Here is a 22,478-nt window from a genome sequence, read left to right as displayed (position 1 = left end):
TGAAATGACTTCCCTAATCTTTGGTAGCCTATTCTGAATATGTAGATCTCGTCAAACAATCTAAATGTTTTATATCTGTAAGTGTGTGAACACTTAATAAAGCACACTGTATACCCCAATAGACAAGAAAATAAAAACAAAATGCGTTATGTCTTAGTTCCATTTCTTTCTTTCTTTCCTCTTTTTTTTTTTTTTTTTTTTTTTGTAAGGAGCTTTGGTGGTTTTATTAAAGGAAGGCCTTTTGAGTTTTCTACTTCTCACCAGTATGTTCTGGCATGCTTCTAATAATATCAGAGTCACCTGGGTCAATGATAGCCAGTGTGTGTATACTCTGGTATTTTTCCACATGCTGTGCCCAATTCAATGTTATTGCCAATGTAGTAATAGACACCGGTTTTAGCTAATATGGCATAGTCTATTTCAGATTTCCTCAAAGCCGGGCAGTTGGGGAAGATAACCAACTTTGCTTTGTCCTGTCTGATCATCTTGAGTGTCTGTTTGTATCCCAGCACGTACTTCCCACTTTTCATAACAACCTGGAGCCTAGAGTTGATTGACTCCAGGGACCTTTTCGTCTTTTTTGCGGCTACCATCTTCCTGCCTTAGGTATGGTGCAGCCCCCAACCAAGAGCAGCCACCAAGATGGCCGGGAAGCGAGAAAAGCTCTTAATTCAATTTCATTTAAAATTGTTTCACACAAGGAAATAATTCTAATTACATCTAATTCTCCCATATACTCCCCATCTTTGTATCCACAAAACTTTGTTCTTTCTCTCTCTCTTACAAAAAGAAACACGTATTTAAGAAATTGAAAGCAAGGCAAGCGAATGAAACCAATAAGAAAAAATTTTCTTTTCTTTTTTTTTTGTTTGTAAGGTGTGCACTTTATTAAACTGGTCTCAAGTCAGTGTACAGGCAAGCCCTGGCTGCCTCAACACCTCAACCCATTCCCAGGGAGACCAAAAGCCTTCATACATCAAGTTGGGGGGACAAAAAAAAAGAGGGCCACAATGGCTGACCATTCAAAAATAAAAACAAAAAAAGTATTAAGGCGGAAGATTTTTTTAAAATTACCATAATTTACACAGAAGCAATGCTGTCACCTCCCCGGTGTGGACTCAGGGCAAGGACTCAGTCATCCTCCTCTAGGGAATGGGGATGGCTTTTGGGAGGGTGAAGGACTTCCTGTAGCCATCTCATGGGTACTTGGAATGACTTAAAAAAGAAAAAAAATGTACGATCAAAGTCCTCAGCCACATTGTAGAACTTTGTGGGATGCTGCTCCAACCGATTGCTGTCGCCTTCACCGTTCCAGTTTTTAAATCCTGAGTCAAAAGCGCCAAAACAAAACAAAACAAAACAAAAAACATTTTAAAAAATTTAAAAAAAAAACCAAAGCCATGCCAATGTTGTCTCTCTTTTTTTTTTTTTTTTTTTTTTTTTTTTCTGCGCAAGTTAGGTTTTGTCAAAGAAAGGGTGTAAAACGCAGCTCAGTAACAGTCCGCCTAAAAGTCTACATAAAATCATGGAGCTTGTTTTGTGTTGCTCAACCACACCTATTTATGGGATTTCCAAGGGGTGCTTTTGGTATACCCAGTGACAATCCACTGGAAAATATAGATTTTATGCTTGCCAGATATCAATTTCAGGTAGCTTCTTGGTTAGGAGTGGAACCCCAAGTCTACTTTCTTCATCCAGAGCTTGGAACCTGCCTGGCTTGAATCTGGACAGGTCTTATGAATGATGACACTGTCCTGATGTGTCGTGATGACAGTTTCTTTACAGTCATTTGTCTCCACTGGCTCTTCCAACCTTTATACCTTCTCTTCCACAGAGATCCCTGAGCCCAAGGGGAAGAGTTGATAAAGACATAACATTTAGGACCGAGTGCACCAAAGTCTCTCACTTTTTGTACAATATCTGGTTTGTACAGTCTGTGTTACTCCTATATAATTTATAAATAAGCTTCTCTGATGATGGCTAAGTGAGGCACTGATCTGTAGAAATAAAAATATGTCATTAAAAGTCATTTTATTGCTATGTTCCTTTAGCAGAATAATAGAATAAGGTTTTACATAGGCCCATGACCCATATCGTCACAGGTTCACCACCACTGTAGCACTGTCCCACATGGGTTCTATTTCATGATGTGCACCCTAAACCTAATTAAAAAAAACTGGTTACTTCTGTAACTTTTCTACCACTATTACACCAATATGTTCTGCATATTGGTCTCTGCTTCAGAGTATAGTGTTTGTAGGTTGGTAATATTGATACTGATGATTTCCTTTTAAAATCTAAATATTTCTCTTCTAGTAAATGTCAATTCCTTGCAAAATCCATTATTACAAGCATATACTAAAAAGACATGTATAAAGAGATTTTAAGTAAACATGAAGACGGCTTTATTTTTAATGCATTTTTTAAAGATATAACATTAACACTCAGAGACAAAATTTTCAAAGATGGAGAAAATTAAAATTATTTGGTGTAGTAAAATATTAGCATGGGAGTGTTATAAAACTGGCATATTTCCTGAATTATTATTAATATTCTTGGTGTGTTTTGTATATGTGTGTCTATGTATGCATATGTACATGTAGGAGGCAAGAGAACATCAAGTGTCTTTCTGAGTGTCTTCTCTCTGTTTTTGAAACAGGGTCTCTCAGTTAATTGAGAACTTTCAGGAGCTTATTGGGTAGTGATCCTTCTGTCAGCAACCTCTCAGCAAGTAATTCCAGTGATTATCCTGTCTGCAAGTACTGGGCAGTAGAGTTACTGGCCGCTGGTACATCTGCCTTTTTGTGTGGATAAAGAAGACTGAGGTCATATCCTCAATCTTGTGTAAGCCTAGCACATTACCTCCTAAGATATTTCTTAGCCTGCAGAATTATTCCCATTAGCCGGGTGTTGGTCGCCCATGCCTTTAATCCCAGCACTTAGGAGGCAGAGGCAGGCAATTCTCTGTGAGTTTGAGGCCAGCCTGGTCTCCAGAGCGAGTGCCAAGATAGGCTCCAAAGTTACCCAGGGAAACCTTGTCTCGAGAAAAAAAAAAAAGAATTATTCTCATTATGCTGTATTCACTATTTTGTTCAGATCATTTATTTGCAGTTTGTCTGCTTTGACTTTTGTAGTAGATTTTCCACTTTATAAATTCATTGCACTTCTTTTGTGAGTATGTGTGCTCAGTGTATGCATATTAGAAAAACCAGGGCAATAGATATCTTCTTTTGTTGCTCTACATTGCATTTCTTTAGGATAGAGTTTCTTACTGAACCTGGAGCTTGCGGCTCTTTAGGTGGACGCTAGTGGCCTACAAGCTCCAGTAATCTTCTTGCCACTCCTTTTCCCGCATGCTTCATTCACAGCTGGAATCAGTTACACTCAGTTTTTCCTTCATAACAGGGATCCAAACTCAGGTCCTTCCTCATGTTTGAACAGCCAGCAAATTGACCCACTGACCCACCTACCTATCCCAAGAACTTTAATATATATTCTCCAATGATGTTGAGAATTTAACAATGTATACTATTAACAAAGATTGTTTCCAGAAGATTTGATAGGGCTTTGGGGATATTAGTGTTTTGTTTTGTTTTGTTTTGTTTTTGAAATCCAGATAAACCTGTATGAGTGCAGATGCATTTGTAATTATCTTATGTATCTTATGATAATTACAATAATCTGGATAATTACAATACTTCTGGATATCATGATCCAGGATAAAATTCTAAGAAACAAATTTTAAATTATAAGTGTGTAATATCCTGTAAACCTTTCAAACATGGAAAAATTGGCCAAAGTTAGGCAAGTATAAAACAAAATTTATAAGATGCCCATAAATGACATGACTTTAAATAATTCTTATATATATTCCTATCTCATCTTGTGTAAACATTTCTAATTTCTGGGTAGAGCATTGTCTTTCCTGTAAATGTCATGTAATGCATAAAAGGTTCTTGGACTTGGCCAGACTCAGGATGAAATATGCTACATATAATTCACAAAGTGCTGGCTGTTTCGTATCCACATGCCTAAATCATTTTATTATCCGCTTAATAGCAGAACAAATTAGTCATCCTCTCTGATTCTGGTGCACATTATGCTGAGACATGCCTACCTTAATATGCTTTCTGATAAAGTAAATGCTCACTCTGTCAGAGCACAAATCTTATTTGGGCTCCAGGAAAGTCAAGGGAGAGAGAGCTGAGTCTGCAGTAGGATTGCTTACTCGAGGAGAACTGAAGATTTATTATCGGACTTCATTAAATATATGAGAGACCCCGGCACTCAAGGTTAGTAAATTAGGATGCAAACATCAAGCTTCTACATGAAATGAAACAAGTAGCAAAAACAAGAAAGATAGCTCTTTGCACTTTACACAAGTACGGAGGTGAGCCTCTATCAAAGTAAATGCTTTAGCTAGTTGAATGAGGCTTGCTTCTTAGTTATTTACTTCAATCAGTGATGCATAACTATAAAGTATTATTAATTAAACTTCAGAAAGATATATAGCTACTGATAATGTAGAATGGTGTCTGAATTTCTTATACATATTGCATATATGCTTTTGTACAAATTGGTTATGTGTACAATAGATAAGGCTTTTAACTTATAATTAAAAATACATAGAATATTTCATTTTATCACTAATAAAAACAGAAATTTTCTTGATACTTTAGAAATAGAGTCTTAGTTAAGATGTTTAATATTGCTTTGTCTACTCCCTAATATTGTTAAGAAGTTGAAGTTAAATTTTCATCATATTTGATAAAACAAAAATATTCTTTATCATTTTATAATCCTTTACTAACCTGAAAATAAACACTTCCTATCATGTAATTTTTGTCTTGGCCCTTTCTGTTATACAGACCATGTCCATTATTCTTTTTATTTATGCTTTACGATAACCTTTTCTTTTTGTGATTTTTAATTTCTAACAATCTTAACATGATATGTTACTGATATTCACACCATTTTCACATCTTATATATTTTGATATTACTGAGTAATAAAAAATAAGGTTTGGTAATATTTGGAACTTGTCAACATGTGTGTCCTAATTAAAATGGCAAAATGCCTTAAAATGCAACCATCCCAATATGCAATGCACACCTTAACAGTTTAAGGCACAACTATTGTTCTCTGACTACTTTCCTAGTGATCATAAGATGACCTTAGTAAATTGTATTTTGAGGATGAATCCATCAGAATGTCCCCAACTGAAAAGTCTGGGTTTTTATTACACGAAGTTAGTCTTTGCCTTAGTGATCCCTTTGATTTTAGACTATCTTCAATGAGCCCTGTCTTTTCAGTCAGACAGGAATCTGTGAGAAATCGCAGGGTATTCATATCTGTCTTCAAGTTAAAGTTTTGAAATATGGAAAACCCCAAGAAGTATGTCAAGGGTTCAGGTTACCTCAAAGTAAACTAACGTCACATTTAAAAATCTTGAAAGATAAGTATATGCCCCAATCCTTTCCCTAATCTTGTAATAAACCTTTATTATTTTATCAATTGAAGTAGGTTACTATCCACTCATTTTCCTGGGGATGTTGCTATTATATGACTTTATAAAAATAAAATTATATTTCTGTCACAGAAGTATTCTATTTAACCTCAGGAGCTCTTTTATTCTAGTTTTCAAAAGGTTCTGACTTCAACTTTAATTGACCTTAATACTCTGTTGTGATTTGTTTCAATGACAGACTGAAGACCAGTCCCTTTTCTAATGTTGTCTATTTCTTGTTCCATAGTTGTTATGAGTTCCATCCTATACAGATTCCCAGAGAATTGTGCCTAAGAATATAACTGTCCTGAGGAAATAAAACTTCTAAGACAGTTCAGATATTTCAATAAATTGTTTCACAAAATTAAAATATATTCTTATATAAAATAAGATTGCTTCTAATTTAAATAAAAATGCAAGAGATGTGAGATGGAACATTCTTGCTCCTACAATGGTTATTGGGATAGAATTTCCAAATCCCTGATGCTCCTCAAACTTTTCTCACAGTTCCAACTACACAGAGTGTTAGTCTCTAAATACAAGATGTGGTATTAGTAACTAAGGTGAATAGATCATACAAAAGGTGTGTTTTTACTATAACCAAGAAATAGTTGTGTTGTGGGAGGATTTTGTTTCTTGATGGCTTCTCCTTAGGTGGTTTCTTTAAATCCAGAAAACTTGTATGGAAACATTGGTCCATTAATCTCTGGCTTTGTTCTTCCTTATGAAGTAGAGTTCCAAAGATATTCAAAAGTCTCTTAATGGTTTCTAATATTGAATATATTTCTTATAGTAATACACCAGACCTTTTGGGAATTAGATTGTTCATCAATAAAAATGGAAATAATAATCTATAGGTTTATTTTATTGTAAAATATCATTGTTCCACAAAGGCCAGAAAATACTGAGTAGTATCTATAAGTCACCACATTGTTGAGAGTATTATACATGCTCTTATATAACTTTGATTCCTCACTCTGCCCATCCATATTATTTTTGCTCACATGCAATCTATTGAACCCATGTAGTATTGCTCTTACCTACATGCATTTAGAGTTGACCATTTTGGAATGAATAACCTATCAGGGAGCTCCTCTGTGGGTATGATTGATTCAGCTTTTCTCAGTAGCTACTGAGTAAGTACAGTTTTTCTTCTAAAGATGGGACTTCTGAAATTTACCCTATACATCTTGGTATATCAACTGGTGTTGACATTATTCACATCTCGCTTTGACAGCTATATTGCTAGAAGATACTGTTTGGATGTAGGCATCCTGGTACTAGCTTTGCATCTTAGAGTATATAACCTTAAGTAACCATAGAAGCCAAGAAATTAGAAAGACTTTCTCCCTTTCTGACTCTGTCTCTGTCTCTGTCTCTCTCTGTCTCTGTCTCTGTCTCTCTCTCTCTCTCTCTCTCTCTCTCTCTCTCTCTCTCTCTCGTGTGTGTGTGTGTGTGTGTGTGTGTGTGTGTGTGTGTGTGTTAGTCCACAGGTTATATTAATGAGAACAAGGAGGGAAATGAGAGGAATTGTACCTGTGAAGAAAGGAAGGAGGTACTACAGGAAAAGATAATACTAAGGATAGTTGAAAAAGTAATAGGAAAACATTATTTTATAACCTTGAATAAGGCACCTCCAAGAACAATATACTCCATAACAAAAATTCCATTGTGAGCATGGACAATTTCTGAGTTGTCATTAGCCACAAGGTCTAAGAGACTTTCCACCAAATATGGACTATTTCTACTTCACTTGGATACCTGTCGTAACTTGAGAATATTTTGTAAAAATGATCTTACTGCTGAAGATACCAAATATGTCAGACGAAGGACTTTGGGAGAAATGAATGGAAACTGATTTGGAAGTCTGCTACAAAACTGAATGTCTCTGAAATATTACACCTATGGTGCAAGATACATCCAAGGATTCAATTATCTTGTGGGAAACCAGCAGACATCAAATTGTATGTAAGGTCCATCAAATAGTAGAAAGTCAATGCATGGTACTTCAAATCTGTGGTTAGTGAGGTTATGGGTCTCAGAGGACAGCCGACTACTGGCACTTTCCTAAAATGTATAATTCCCAACTGCATTATAACTACATACTTTTATATACACATATGAGTGCAGCTGTCACTCTTCATCAAATCCAGCAGATTAGGGCTACTACAGAGAACTATAAATGAACAAAATGCAGAGAAAAACTGACCATGGGGTCTCTAGGCCAAATTAGTACATGTGCAATGTAATTCCTACAACTAAGTCTTGAGAAACATCATAGAAGTGTGGCTTGAAGGATTGTAACTGCATACTGGCTACCAGTCATACTAGAGAGCCAATGATATCCGTTGTGCTCAAAATAGATAGTGACGTTGATACACATAGTTCACCTCAATGCTGCTTTAGATGCCACAGAAAAAGACATAGACAAAGTGCATCAGAATAGGTAATGCTGTGCTTCACAAAGAAGGTAGCTTAGAATTCAGCCAGTAGTCTCTCTATTTACAAGTGAAGAATCCAAGTGGACATGAAAGTCCATGTTGTGTATGTAAGACAGATGCTTAGCATTATCCTGATCATGACACTGCTTCTTTGGGTGGAGTTTAAAATTATTATGTCATAGTCTATTGGGGAATTAAATGTCCTTTGATAATAACCTAGCCAATCTATGTATTTCATAGATGAAATTAGTTCATGGTCACTCAGCTCACCAGTAGGAAACATAAGAATTCAAATAGTCTTGTAGTGAGTCTAGACACTAATGTTTTATATCTACAAACATCATAGAGTTTCGATAAGCACCAGCTGCATATATGAGATATTTTTTATTGCATTTTCAAGAAATAGAATGGATCTTCTGAGAGCTTAATTCCAGAAGAACAATAATCCACCCAAAATATTTTCAGGACCTGTCAACATCAAAATATTTCAATCAACTATTTAAAACCCTCGTATTATTCTAAAGCACTTAAAGACTAAGGACATTCTGATAACATGGCAAAACATTTTGGCACTACTACTTGTATTTATATTTTATGGAGAGAGTACAAAATTAAGTAAATTCATAATCTTTTAAAGTCTTAATGTGAGTGTCTTAGAGTTTCTATTGTAATTTGTCAGTAGATTGGGCATTGGTATATAAAGAGTATATCAATTTTTATATGCAGATATTTTATGCTTATACTTTGCTATATTTGTTTAATAGTGTCTTAGTTAGGGTTTCTATTGCTGTGATGAAACACCATGACCAAAAGCAAGTTAGAGGGGAGATGGTTTATTTACTTTATACTTGCACATCATAGTCCATCACTGAAGGAAGTCAGGACAGGAATTCAAACTGGGCAGGAACCTGGAAGCAGGAGCTGATGCAGAGGCCATGGACAGGAGCTGCTTACTAGCTTACTCCCCATGGCTTGTTCACCCTTCTTACTTATAGAACCCAGGACCACCAGCCCTGGGATGGCCCCACCCACAATGGGCTAGGCCCTCCTACTAGATCACTACTAAATAAAATGGTTTACAGTTGGATTATTATTAAGTCATTTTCTGAATTTAGTTTCTGTCCTTTCAGATAACTGTAGCTTGAAATTTCAACTCTAGTTGAAATAAGACTAGCCAGCACAGTGAAAACTTCTATAAATATTTAAAACAGTCTGGGTCACAACAAACAGTTAGTACTAACTTTTTAACACTAGTCTGACATATTTGATATTTGTTTTAAATGTTCTCACTTAAATATCTAATTACACTGATTTCATTTTGAAACTTTTGGAGAGGTAAAGATTAGAGAGTGCATAAATTTAATGTTTATAACCATGAGTGTGATAGTTATTTACATTTATGAGAAAGAATTATTTGTTTCTGTTCTAAAACTGTTACAGTTTATTTTAGGATATATCTCTAAAGAGATAGAGTTACAGTCATGTGGAAACTTAGCAGAACATTGGGCATCTTCTATATTGTGTTGAATCTCACTGTCTTAAGGTCAGGGCTTTCTCTGAACCCAAAGCTCACAATTCAATCAAGGCTGTCTAGATCAGAGAGCTCTGAGGATAGACCTGTTTCTACCATCCAGTACTGAGGTTACAGAAATGATATACATACTCAACCTTTTACATGGATACTGAAATTTAGAACTCAGGTATTTCCATTAGCAGAGCAGAAATTCCAAAATACTGTTCATTCTACCCAACACAGAAAATCAATTTAAATATACTTTTTCTTTTTCTTTCAAAGTATGAATTAAGGTGATTTAATGCCATTTTATCTATTGTGCACTATCACAAAACAATTTTGTTAATTAGAATAAATTTTAAGACAGGATATATTAAAAATCTTATTAATACATGATAAATTCCAACTTCATAATGTGTGATAGGCATATATTTTTAAATGTCATCTAGCATTTATTTAAGCAAAAACTGATAAAACATTTTTACATTTGATGTAGCTTTATTTGTTAGGTGAAAATCACATGGTAATGTGGATAAGTGTGTGAAATAGAAAAAAAAACAAAATAAGATTATAGAAAAGAAACATTGAGGAATCATGAATTAGAGGGATAAAATAAGTAATTTTTTGCAAGAACTAATTACTTAGGGCCACACTAGAGAGGAATGCCTTTGGAGTTGAGAAACTTTGACATGTAGATGATTCTAGCCACATAATTTTAAAAATATCACAAACCACTTATATTATCAATGATTACACACACACACACACACATACACACACAATACTACACAGGTCATATTTTCAGGGTGGCACAGTCATTCTTTCATCTGCTAATCTGGAAAACTGCCTTTGGCTGAAAGTAACTAATGACATGGTACAAAGTTTTCTGCACTATTGTCTTCAGTAACAAAGAAGGAATCATTTTACCTTCATGACATTCACTTGAATCATTTAAAGACTAGATCTTTAACCCCATGGAAGCTTATATTACTTAATCTGTTTTCTCTTTTTATGATTCTCACACTCCTAAACATTCTAAGCCATGTTCTACCTGATAAAAAATAAGGAAGCAACTTTTCATGACCTACTTAATTCAACTTGGTGAAAAAGCCATCAGCTACATTTTCTAAGGACACTTGTATCTGTTTGAAATAGGCTTGACTAATGTGAAAAGTATGGCACTGTACAATTTCAAGGTTTGATACTTAACAGTACATTTCTGCTCACCCTTTTTTGCCAATAATTGTCATGCTATGATTTTAAAATAGCCAAGATGATTTCAAATGGTCTTAGTAAGCATAACACACCTTTATATATTACTGAGAAAGAGACTTTTATAGGCAAGGGATATTCAAATAAAGATTTCTGAAGAAGTCTTGCTTCCTGGCTATCATTTAGACAATGCCAGTGTACATGGATTTGCTTAGTGTTTTACTGTAGACTAGAGACTTGAAAATTGACATCAAGTGCTTTAAAAATGCAATAGAAAAAATAGAGTAAAATCAATAATAGTGTGAGAAATGACTTGAACAGCTTGTATTTTCTCAGTGGTCATCAAAAAGTAATTTTATATCCAATAATTTGTATTGATTGTTTGTGAAACTATAATGCATTATGCCATAAGCCTGCCTGTGAAGTTATAAATATATGTACCATTTGGTTGGTGCTGGTTATTTTCTTTCTTCAGTTTTATTTTCTCTGAAAATAATCTTACTTTTTTTACTGGTTATACATAGAGGTAATATTAAAAACTGTGAGTACTAATTAAACATAACACCTTTGGTCAGGCATTTGACAGTCTTCTGAAAAGCAAGAGTAAAACACATGAACTATGATATTACTTAAGAAAAAATTTAGGATCATTCATACTGTGACCATCAACTGCAATGATTTTCCTAAGATTTGGGCAGTGAAGAATAGTTATTTATCTGTCACTTAATTAGGGAGGGACATACAGATATGTTCATGCTTAAGTGACTCTACATTGTCAAGACCATAGAGTATACTTTATAAGGCTCACAGGACAAAAGGTTTGTTTATACCAGCATTACTCCTAAGTAGATTTAATGGCTTATACTATTATTCTAAAACACTAGACAGTAAGTGATAGGTGATAGATATCATTCATTTATTTTTTGTACTAAACTTAGGGAATCACCTTAACAGTTTACTATTGTAACACATTGTGGTCTTGCATTGACTTAAACAATGCTATATGGCTTGTATTAGTTAGTATTCTCTAAAGAAATAGAAATGATGGAGTGTGTGTGTGTGTGTGTGTGTGTGTGTGTGTGTGTGTGTGTGTGTGTGTGTGGTGTGTGTGTGTGTGTGTGTGTGTGTGTGTGTGTGTGTGTGTGTGTGTGGTTTTGGTTTTATTATACTGATTTGCAGGCTGTGTCTGGATATTTCAACAATGGCTTTCTCAGAATAAAAAAAAAGGCTGATAATACAGTATTACTTCAGTCTATGAGGATGAATGTCTCAGCATTCCCAATCTAGCCGTGGAGTGCTTGGAGATTCCTGGAGAGCTACTGATCTTTAGTCTTCCTTGAAATAACTAAGAATTTGGTTATAATACTAGTTAAGGGATGTTTTAATTTTGGGATACTTGTACTTACCAGTGAGCATGAGGGCAACCAGGCAAAAAGCAAAACTTCTGTATCCTTTTCTGTTAGTTGCCACATAATTCCTTGGCCCAGATTTAGAATGGGTTTTTCAGTTTCAAATAATCTAAGAAAATTCCTCATAGGAGGGCTCAGAAACTTTGTTTTAGTTTATCCCAAATATATTTGTCTGAGTCACTTTTATATTGCTATTATATAAAAACAAAACCACCCAGGTAACTTATAAAAGAAAGAATTAAATTTGGCTTATGATTTCAAAATATTAGAATCCATTGTGGCAGAGCAAAGGCATGGTGACTAGAAGAGCTGTGATCCAACATCTTAATCCACAACAAGTAGGAAACAGAGACAAAGACTCTGGATTGTACAAGTCTTTGGAAACTTCAAAGCCCACCCTCAATGACATACCTCCTCCAACAAAGCCACACACCCCAATCCTTCCCAAACATTTCCATCAACTGGGGACTAAGTGTTCAAACATATGAGCTTATGGGACCATTCTCAATTCAACCACCACAGTAGTCAAGTTTATAATCAAGATTATCCACCACAATGCTACCCAATAACTATCTGCCATGAAGTTTCTAACTGTGTCAGTTATAAGCTCTTATGATGCCTACTTCATATAAATTCCCATCATGAAGAGATAGTAAATTTCCAAGCTTTGTATTGCTTATGATGTCTAAATAACCGACCTATTTAATAATAGGACTCTTTTGTTCTTTCAGTCATCACACTTTTTTAAGAATGGACATGCAATGAATACATTGGGTCTGTACCTATTGAGCTATGCAGCAAGACAGGCCTGATGTCTTGCTGATAATCTTCAATTGGACTTAAATTAGGTGGTTATCTTTTTTCTAGGACAGCTGTTAACTATTTTCTACAGTGGATAATTACACCAGTTTAGAGGGAAAAACCATACTATGATAAAACCTGATACTAATGAAAAGATGGGATTTTATTAAGTGCAGAAAAAGGACAACTATCCACTTAAAAGTCATCTGTCTATGGATGTTGTGAGCATAGCTTTTTGCTCTGACTCAGTACATTCCTCAACCCTGGTGTCAATGACAGTGAGATCTTTCTGGGGAACTCATAAAGCCTGCCAGTTCTGACTCAGTATCTCAGCCCAAAGAAAAGAGTAATAGCAATGAATACAGGAAACTGAAATCCAATTTGAAGAAAGACAGAAGATACTAAAGATACTAATGCAGTAAGACTCTGACATATGGCTCAAGCATTTGTCATTGTTATGACTTTGGGGAAATTCTTAGTTTCCCTGAAACTCAGTTTCTCATCTAAAATCAATGTGTCCATACGAATGTTGACAGAGTTTAATGGAAATATTTATTCTAGAAATGTGTAACTAGAATCATCTGTGTCCCAGTCACATAGCAATATAAAACAAAACTTCCCTATCTTAAGGATGGGGAAAACAGGCAATACGTTCATTAACAAATTTATAAATAGAATAATTCAGATTGAACTTGAATGCATATGATTAGGGTAATAGATCCATGGTGATATGTTAACCAATTTTTTTCACTTTAGAGAGGTGTGTATGTGTGAATTAAACTAACTGGATCAGAGGAGCCTTTCCTGAGGACATGGTATTTTATATTAAAAGTGATTCATGACTAGCCACTGAAGGAAAAAAAAATCATTACAGACAGAATTAACAGTAAATGCAAAGCACACAGAATGCAAATAAGCTGAACTTAAATGAAAATATCATTATTAGAATATGGTGAGAGATATAGAACATGGGCTCAGAAAGGAATTATTGCCAGCACACACACAGCAGCTGTTGGAATGTTAAGATATGTGTTGAATTTCTAAAACTATTTTTATTAAAATCTATTGGAGAATTGATCTAATGTTGGCAGGACATTATTATATTTAGTAGTGAGTAGTTTAATGAGTATATTGCTAGACTAGCAGGCAGTATATTGAATTTTAATTCACCAACTTACTACAGACTTCCTATATAAACTTGTGAACATTATGTACTTTCAGTCTCAATATTATTGGCCTTATATTTTCCTTTTCTGAAGTTTGCACAGATTTTCAAAGCAGTCATAAAAAGATTTCTACAGTTACATATAAGGAATATTTATATAGTGTATGTTTGTGTTGTGTAATATCAGATAACACTGACTTGTAAAAATATGACTATCAATGTAAATACTGAACAAATTGCAATTAATTAGAAATGTTCTGAATATTTAAATGCCTTTTAATTTATAATTTTATGATATTTTTCAAATATAATTATTCCTAGTATGTGGAATGAATACCATGAATTTTTAAATTACCCATAAAACACACACACACACACACACACACACACACACACACACACACACACAAACCCCTAATGAAAATGGTAAGGTGTATTGACACTTACTGAGATGTTTTGATACACACACAAAAGCCAACAGCTCTACAGGTCCTGAAATAGTACATGTGTTGTGAATTGAATTTTTCTACCGTCAAACAGACCTATGTATGACTATGTTTGGAAAAGGGGCCTTTGTAGAATGAATTAGGGTTAGATGAGACCTACATCCCTTAATCTAATAGGATTTTATGTACATACTAAGAAGACAGAATTGCAGAAACACTACCTAGACAATCTTGACCAAATAGCATCAAACCTCAACTAATCTTAGGCAACATGTTTTTGTTTGTTTTTATTGGTAAGTTCAACTTATGGTCATATCTGCAAATTAGGAAGGCATAACAATTATCAAATGAGCCTTATATTGACAACAGAGCTTTAAGACTTTGAGGATAAAATCCTTATCTATAATTTGTCACTTTTTAAATTTTTTTACATAATTGCTTATCTGTTTCAATGACTTGAAGGACTCTTTAAACATTGCAACCCTTCCCCTTCTTTTCTTTCTAAGGATGATTTTCTTAAAAATGTGTCAGTAAACTGATTCATTTTTTGATTTGCTTCATAATAGCTCCAAGAACAGAGACTATTTTAAAGTCTGTTGTCCATTGTAGACATCTTATTTAACTCTGAAGTATTGCTGATTAAATGCCTGATTTATTAACTAGAATGATTTTCAAAATTTTCAATGAATGTTAACAGTCTTTAAAAATTAAACTTTCAAGAATGCAAAGAATTAATTCTTAATCACTCTTTTATTCTGTCTCACAAGAATCTCTGCCATGGTGAGTATTCCTGGACTGTACATGAACTCCGGTTTTCATGAATGTTTGCTCACACAGCTTTAATGGTTGAACTAACATTTCTTCTCTCCTCAAGTATGTCACAGCGCTACTTGTGGTGACTCAAAAAAAACCACTTATTATAACCTCAAACCATCTTTATGATGGTTTACAAAACTTTTAACTGAATATCTCACATTTAATGTAAGGATGAATATACTCCGAGGAGAAAAGAAAACCTATTTGTATGGGACTAAGGTTTTGCTCAGTGGTAGAGTGCTTGTCTATGGTGAGGAAGGCCCAGTGTCCATAACTTAGAATCCAAAACAAAAACAAAACAAAACATATACTACATACCAAAATAATAAGGAAAAACTACTTGCCTCATAGCTTCTAACTTAACCTCCCCCCTTTATTGAAAATAAATTCTTTGGGGAATTTCTTGGGGACTTCTAATAGTGGGAGTAGGGGTATCTCTGACAATTTTGCCTGCTCTTTGGACCCTTTACCTCCTACTGTGCTGCCTCATGCAGCTTTAACATGAAGATTTGTGCCTAGTTTCATATCACATCTTGCTATGCTGTGTTTGGTTTATAACATTTGGAAGCCTGCTCAAGGGAAATGAAGAAGGAACAGTGGATCTTGGGGAGAAGGAAGGTTGGGGGGAGCTGAGAGGAGTAGAGGGGAGGGTGTAGGATATATTGTATGAGAGAATAAATAAAAGAAAAATGAAAACAGATTATTTTCTCATACAGCATATCCTGATTATATTTCCCCCTCCCTTCACTCCACCAAGTTCCTCCCTACCTTTGACTAAATCCAGTTAGTCTACTTTTCTGTCTCCCATCAAAAAAGAACAGGCTTCTAAGAGATAGCCACAAAACATAAGAAAATAAAATATGATAAGATAAAACAAAATTCACCACACTGAAATTAGCAAAAAAATAAAAGTGACCAAGCAAAAACAGAACAATCAGAGACACACTTACAGACATACAGAAAAAACACCAAACTTTCAGCTATAATATATACAATGAGGACCTGGTTCAGACTCTTGCAGGGCCTGTGCTTGCTGCTTCAATCTCTGTGAGTTCATAACAGCCTTACTCAGTTGGTTTCAGCTCTTACATTCTTTTTGTCTCTATCTCCTCTTCTACGGGCTTTCCTGAGCTTCCAGTGCAGGGATTTAAGTTTTGTTTTAGTCCAGTACTATTTGGTTTTATCCTAATTCTGTGGGATAAGGTGGGATAAAGCTCTTGGATATGGTTAAGATTCATCATTCATAGTGGCTTAATGAAACACTGATTGGTCAATAGCCAGGGAGAAAGTATAGGCATGGCTACCTGTTGTGTGCATGCACATGCATGCATGCGTGTCACATTTGTGTTTGTGCTCCAAAAGACCAGAAGAGGGCATCAGTTTCCCCGACATTGGATTGAATGTGTCCTGGAACTCCAAATCTGGTCCTGTGGAAGAGCAGCAATTACTTCTAGCCACTGAGTCAGTTCTCCAGACCACAAATCATTGCTGACTCAACATTTCAGCTTTCACTAAATTCATTATTTAAGTCCAGACACTGATTTCTTTTAAACCATGCCATTTAAGTCTGTCAATATTTTAATCGGTAAAAATGGGCATTATTAAATTTGTAAAGCTTCAAAGTTCCATAGCTTTTATATCACTTCTCTTTGAGAAACAGTAAATGCATTAGATCTGATGACTTTTGTGCACCATTTGCTTTTATTTAGTGATCAGTTTGGTAATGAGACCTTATCTTTGATACAAGTCTTCCTTTAAGATAGATTAGAAGCAAAATGATGAAGGTCAATTTACAAACAATATGTCCTCTCAGGTCATTATTTATACATGACTTCAAGAAATATGAAATATATATAAGGAAATAACCTTTAGTACCCCATGTAAAATAAAAACTATAAATATGGCCACTTATCTTACTCCATGAAAAGTCAGTTAGGTAAACACTGATGTATATCTGGGAAGCCTTCTACATTGTTTAAATTTTGTCTATTAGCCTTCATAAAACTTCATGAATATGGGGCCCCAATGTTTCATTTTCACTAGAGCTCTCAATTTAGATTATGTTTATATATTTTAGGATACATTTATTATTTTATTTCCATCACAATTAATTTCCATATAGTCACTAAGCAACAGCTCATCAAAGAGGCTTTTCCAAGTGCTAGGATATTTTTCTTTGCGGGTGTTTTAGTTTTGACTCAGTCACAATATTCGGTAAAAACAACATTTTCAAAGTAATACAGACAGGTGAACTGTCACTGTTAAGAGAGTGACAGCAAATATGAGATTTGTGTGCAACAAAAAAAAATAAAAAAGGAAAATGAATATGTAGTCTAAAATTCATTGTCACATTATGACAGAAAAATCTCAAATTAGAAAAATCAATAAAGATGTTAAATTTCAGGGAGAAAAAGATCCATTCAGAGGTAAATGATCCTAAAATGTAATGTTGAATTTTGATTGTGCATGGAGCTCATGTGTATACATCATTGGTACTTGGGAAATATATAATACAGTTTCGATGTTTTTTTTGTTTGTTTGTTTCCTTGGGTTTATTTTTGTATGTTTGTTTTGTTTTTTAAAGCTTAGAAAGTGAAGTGTTTCCTACAATAGGCCTAAAAGCTTTATCTTCCCCAGTACATCATGATTGATAAGGGGCCAAGAATCTTGGCTTTGATGTTTGTTTGTATTGTTTGCATACCTCTAAAGACTGCCTGAGCATTCTGCAATACTCAGCATCCATAAAAACTCAGATGGCGAGGAACTAAAGGCTTAGAGATGATTAAACTTTAATGTTTTAGTGCTTAATTCTCATTAGCCCCATCCTGAATTCATTAAGGTGTCAGCAGTGCACTACTACTTGTTTATGTAATGTGTCTGATATCCTATTTGAAGACTCAAAAGTAGATTTTTGAAAATAGCCCTAAAGACTCTTCTAGGTCTACCATTGTATTTACTCCTTAATTCATAAAATTTGCCCTTCAGGAGGTCCCATTTATCAATTGTTGACCTCAGTGTCTGTGCTACTGGTGTAAAGTTCAGGAAGCAGTCTCCAGTACCAATTAATTGAAGGGTATTTCCCAATTTGTCTTCTAATAGGTTCAGTGTAGTTGGATTTATGTTGAGATCTTTGATCCATTTTTATTTAAATTTTGTGCAAGGTGATAGGTTTGGGTCTAACTGCAGTCTTCTACATGTCTCCAACCAGTTATGCCAGCACCATTTGTTGAAGAAGTTCTCTTTGTTCCATTGTATAAATTTGGATTGTTTGTCAAAAATCAGGTATTCATAGGTGTGTGAGTTAATATCAGGGTTTTCAACTCTATTTCATTGGTCTACCTGTCTATTTTTGTGCCAATACCAAGCTGTTTTCAGGATGATAGTTCTTTCAGGATAGACGTTCCACTATTGTATAAGATTGTTTTGGCTATCCTATGTCTTTTGTTTTTCCATATAAAGTTGAGAATTGTTCTTTCAAGGTCTGTGAAGAATTGTGTTGTCATTTTGATGGGATTGCATTGAATCTGTAGATTGCTTTTCGCAGGATTGCCATTTTTACAATGTTGATCCTACATGTCCAAGAGCATGGGAGATCTTTCCATTTTCCCGTATCTTCTTTAATTTCTTTCTTTTCAGTATGGCAATTCCTCAAAAAAATGGGAATCAGTCTACCGCAAGATCCAGCAATTCCACTCTTAGTCATATACCCAAAAGAAGCACATTCACACAGCAAGGACATCTGTTCAATGATGTTCATAGCAGCACTATTTGTAATAGCCAGAAACTGGAGGCAGCCTAGATGCCCCTCAACCAAAGAATGGATAGAGAAAATGTGGTACTACTCAGCGGGAAAAAAAAATAAAAAACAATGGAATCTTGAAATTTGCAGGAAAATGGATGGATCTAGAAGAAACCATTCTGAGCGAGGTAACCCAATTGCAAAAAGACAAACATGGTATGTACTCACACATATGCAGATTTTAGACATAGAGTAAGGATTACTAGCCTACAATCCACACTGGCAAAGAAGCTAATAAAAAAGGAGGACCCTAAGAGAAACATACATGGTCCCCCGGAGAAGGGGAGAGGGTCAAGATCTGCTGAGCAAATTGGGAGCATGGGAAGAGGGGGGAGGGAGCTAGGAGAATGAGAAGGGGAGAAGAAGAGGGATGCCGAGGAGAGGCTACCTTAAATGCCCTCCTCTGATTATGAGATTTATGACTGACTTATATGCCATCCTATATAGCCTTCACCCAGAAGCTAGTAGAAGTAGAAGCAGACACCCACAACTCATCACCGAACTGAACTGGAACCCAGATTCGGAGAAGGATGAGTGAAGAGCACAGGGGTCCAGACCAGGCTGGTGAAAACTACAGAAACAGCTGACCTGAACATCCAGGAACTCTTGGTCCCCAGACTGATAGCTGGGATACCAGCATGGGACTGATCGAGACCCCAGGAACATGGGTTTCTGTGAGGAAACCTCAGAAATCTATGGGACCTCCTGTAGAAGTTCAGTACTTATCCCTAGCCTAGGTGTGGACTTTGCGAGCCCATTCCACATAGAGGAATACTCCCTGAGCCAAGACACATGGGGGTGGGCCTAGGCCCTACCCCAAAGGATACAATAGGCACTGATGACACCCTATGGAAGGCCTCACCATCCAGGGGCAGCAGAAAGGATATGTGACAGAGTTTTAGTTGTGGAGGAGCAGTAGGGGAGGACGGGTGGGAGAAAGGAACTGGGATTGTCATGTAAAACAATCCTGTTTCTAATTCAAATAAAAAAAAAAGTTGAAAAAACATTGCTCTTCAGGTCAAAAGCACCTGCTCACTCAGAGAAGGTTAACCATTTCCTTAAAGCACATATGATGACATAACCTCTGTTATCAGCATGTATTAAATTACATGAAATTTTAGACAGGGTAATTTTTTGCTCATGTTTAAATGTCAATGCCATGTATAGGAAAGACAATTTTAAAGAAAATAGAACATGAAGACATGTATGACTTCAATGAATAAATATTTTCATTTATATTAAAAAATAATATAAACATTGTGGACAGTAGTAAAAGTATCATAATGTTTAGTTTGGATGCAAATGCTATAGCAGAATATATATACCTCTGATATCATCAGTTCTAACTAAACTTTTGGGAGATAAGTTTGCCTAAACACACCAAAATATTCATTTTCAGTAATTGAGGATATATATATATATATATATATATATATATATATATATATAATAGTGTTTATGTCAATTCATTAAACTTGATGTATTAAATTGCATACATTTGAAACTAAACATTGGCATAAACATGTAAAACAACATACACAGAATCTTTGGCATGAAATGTGTTTTCAGCTTTCCAAGTCTCAGTTTCCCAATCTCCATAAATACAAGTGGTGCAAAAATGCCCTTTTTTCTTAAATAATTTTCAATCTGTCTTTAGAAGTCCTATACAAGGTATTTATTATTCATAACCTGTCTTTGCATTTCCCAGTTACATTGCTTTATTCATCTTAAGTAACAAAGTTTATTTGATTATAGTCAAATAGTGCCCTCCCTACTGGGGAATTAATTGTACAAGAATGAAGTAAGAGATGAAGGATGCATTTTCTGATCTTTTATTGGCTTAGGATCTTGTGAGTATAGGTACTGCTAATAAAATAATAAAAGACACATGTGTTTCAAATCTATGATGACTATAGTACTGAAGGGATTCCAGGAAGTCAGAATTGTTTCTAATCGGGTCAGCTTTTCTGTGATAGAACTAAAAATGACAAATGAAGCATTTAGTGATGTGAGAAGGCTGAGGGCAGGACTAAAAAGGGGAAAGCACCAATTTTGGTAGAAAACAATTTGATTTAATGAAAGTAAAAAATGATTTATCATTGAAATTTAACGAATTTGCTGTCTTTTGGGCCTGAAACCAAACTTCTGGAATTATTTAAATTTGCATATAAGTTAAAAGTTACTCTTACTCTTGCTCCTATTTTAGCACACTGAAGGTATGAATGTTCACCAAAACACCACATGCTTTAACACTGGTTGTGGACAAAGCAGTCCTACTATTTGAAATTGATAAATATGCCATAAATCAGACATATAATGATGTGTTGGTGTTGCTTGTAATTTTTGCATTTGAAAAAAGGAAGCTGATATGGGGATTTGCTACTGTAGGCATAGATACTGGCTTTAATCTGAGGTAGTCAACAGTGCTATCAATGGTAGAAAAATAAATTCAGTGAAAGCCATCCTAAGAAAGTAGTCTCTGTGTAACTTAAGGTACATGTGTATACTGTACTCATTATATGAATATGATTCTTCCACTTTTTAATAGTGCTATACAGAGGCTACTATGAGTTTGCTTATATTTTTTCTACTGTTCTTTAAATTAAATCAATTTTGCACTGTGATTTTAGGGTCTTAGCCAGCACTGATTTATATTCTAAATATCCAAAGTCAAAACTTGGTCATCATAATATTTCAATATAAAGAAAGGTATATTTTTATCCTGAATTTAAGAGTGTTGTTTACATTTTATGCTCAAATACCATAGACAAAAAAACTCAGGAAGACTCTGTGTGGAGAGATAATGATCTTACAATAATGCATTTCCCAGAATAACAGCCAGAGATGTCTGTAAATGGCTTTTGGTAGAAGAAAGAACACACACTGTACCAATCAATACACAGATAACCTGTAATGTAAAGATTAAGATCAGAATATTTAAAAATTTAATACTTTGCCTCTCTATATAGCACTTTGGAAGTCAATATCTTTGGAAACCTGGCCCATTTCCCTTCTTTGAAAGCATTATATATTTAAACTTTTTAATTATTTATCTGGTTCATGTGATTAAAAATGAAAAAAAAAACTTAGTTCATCCATTATGTTCTGCGGCTGCTGTCTGGATGTTAGACTTTATTTTTCTTTTTTCTTTCACCTCCTATAACTTTGATTTTTTTTGTTATCCTGTTAAGAAAACTCAATATAAACATTAAAAGAACAAAGCAAACTCATCTACTCACAAACAGCTGGAGTGGGGGTGGGGGGCAGAGGTGGCCGGATATAAAACATTGTACTTTCGAATCTCACTTAACTCTCTGACTTTCAGGTCTGATAGTTAAAGACATGACGTGAAGCTGACAGAAAATGCAGT

The 22,478-nt window shown here is 34.9% G+C and overlaps 1 pseudogene; it reads right to left on the bottom strand.

Annotated features, from left to right (window-relative positions):
* Window positions 1–250: 250 nt before the first annotated feature.
* LOC100769135 lies at window positions 251–593 on the bottom strand (annotated as a pseudogene).
* Window positions 594–22,478: the final 21,885 nt, after the last annotated feature.

Source organism: Cricetulus griseus, chromosome 2 (assembly GCF_003668045.3).
Source record: "Cricetulus griseus strain 17A/GY chromosome 2, alternate assembly CriGri-PICRH-1.0, whole genome shotgun sequence".
Classification (NCBI taxonomy): domain Eukaryota; kingdom Metazoa; phylum Chordata; class Mammalia; order Rodentia; family Cricetidae; genus Cricetulus; species Cricetulus griseus.
The sequence above is the reverse complement of the archived record's forward strand: the minus strand, read 5'-3'. Positions and strand labels throughout refer to the sequence as shown.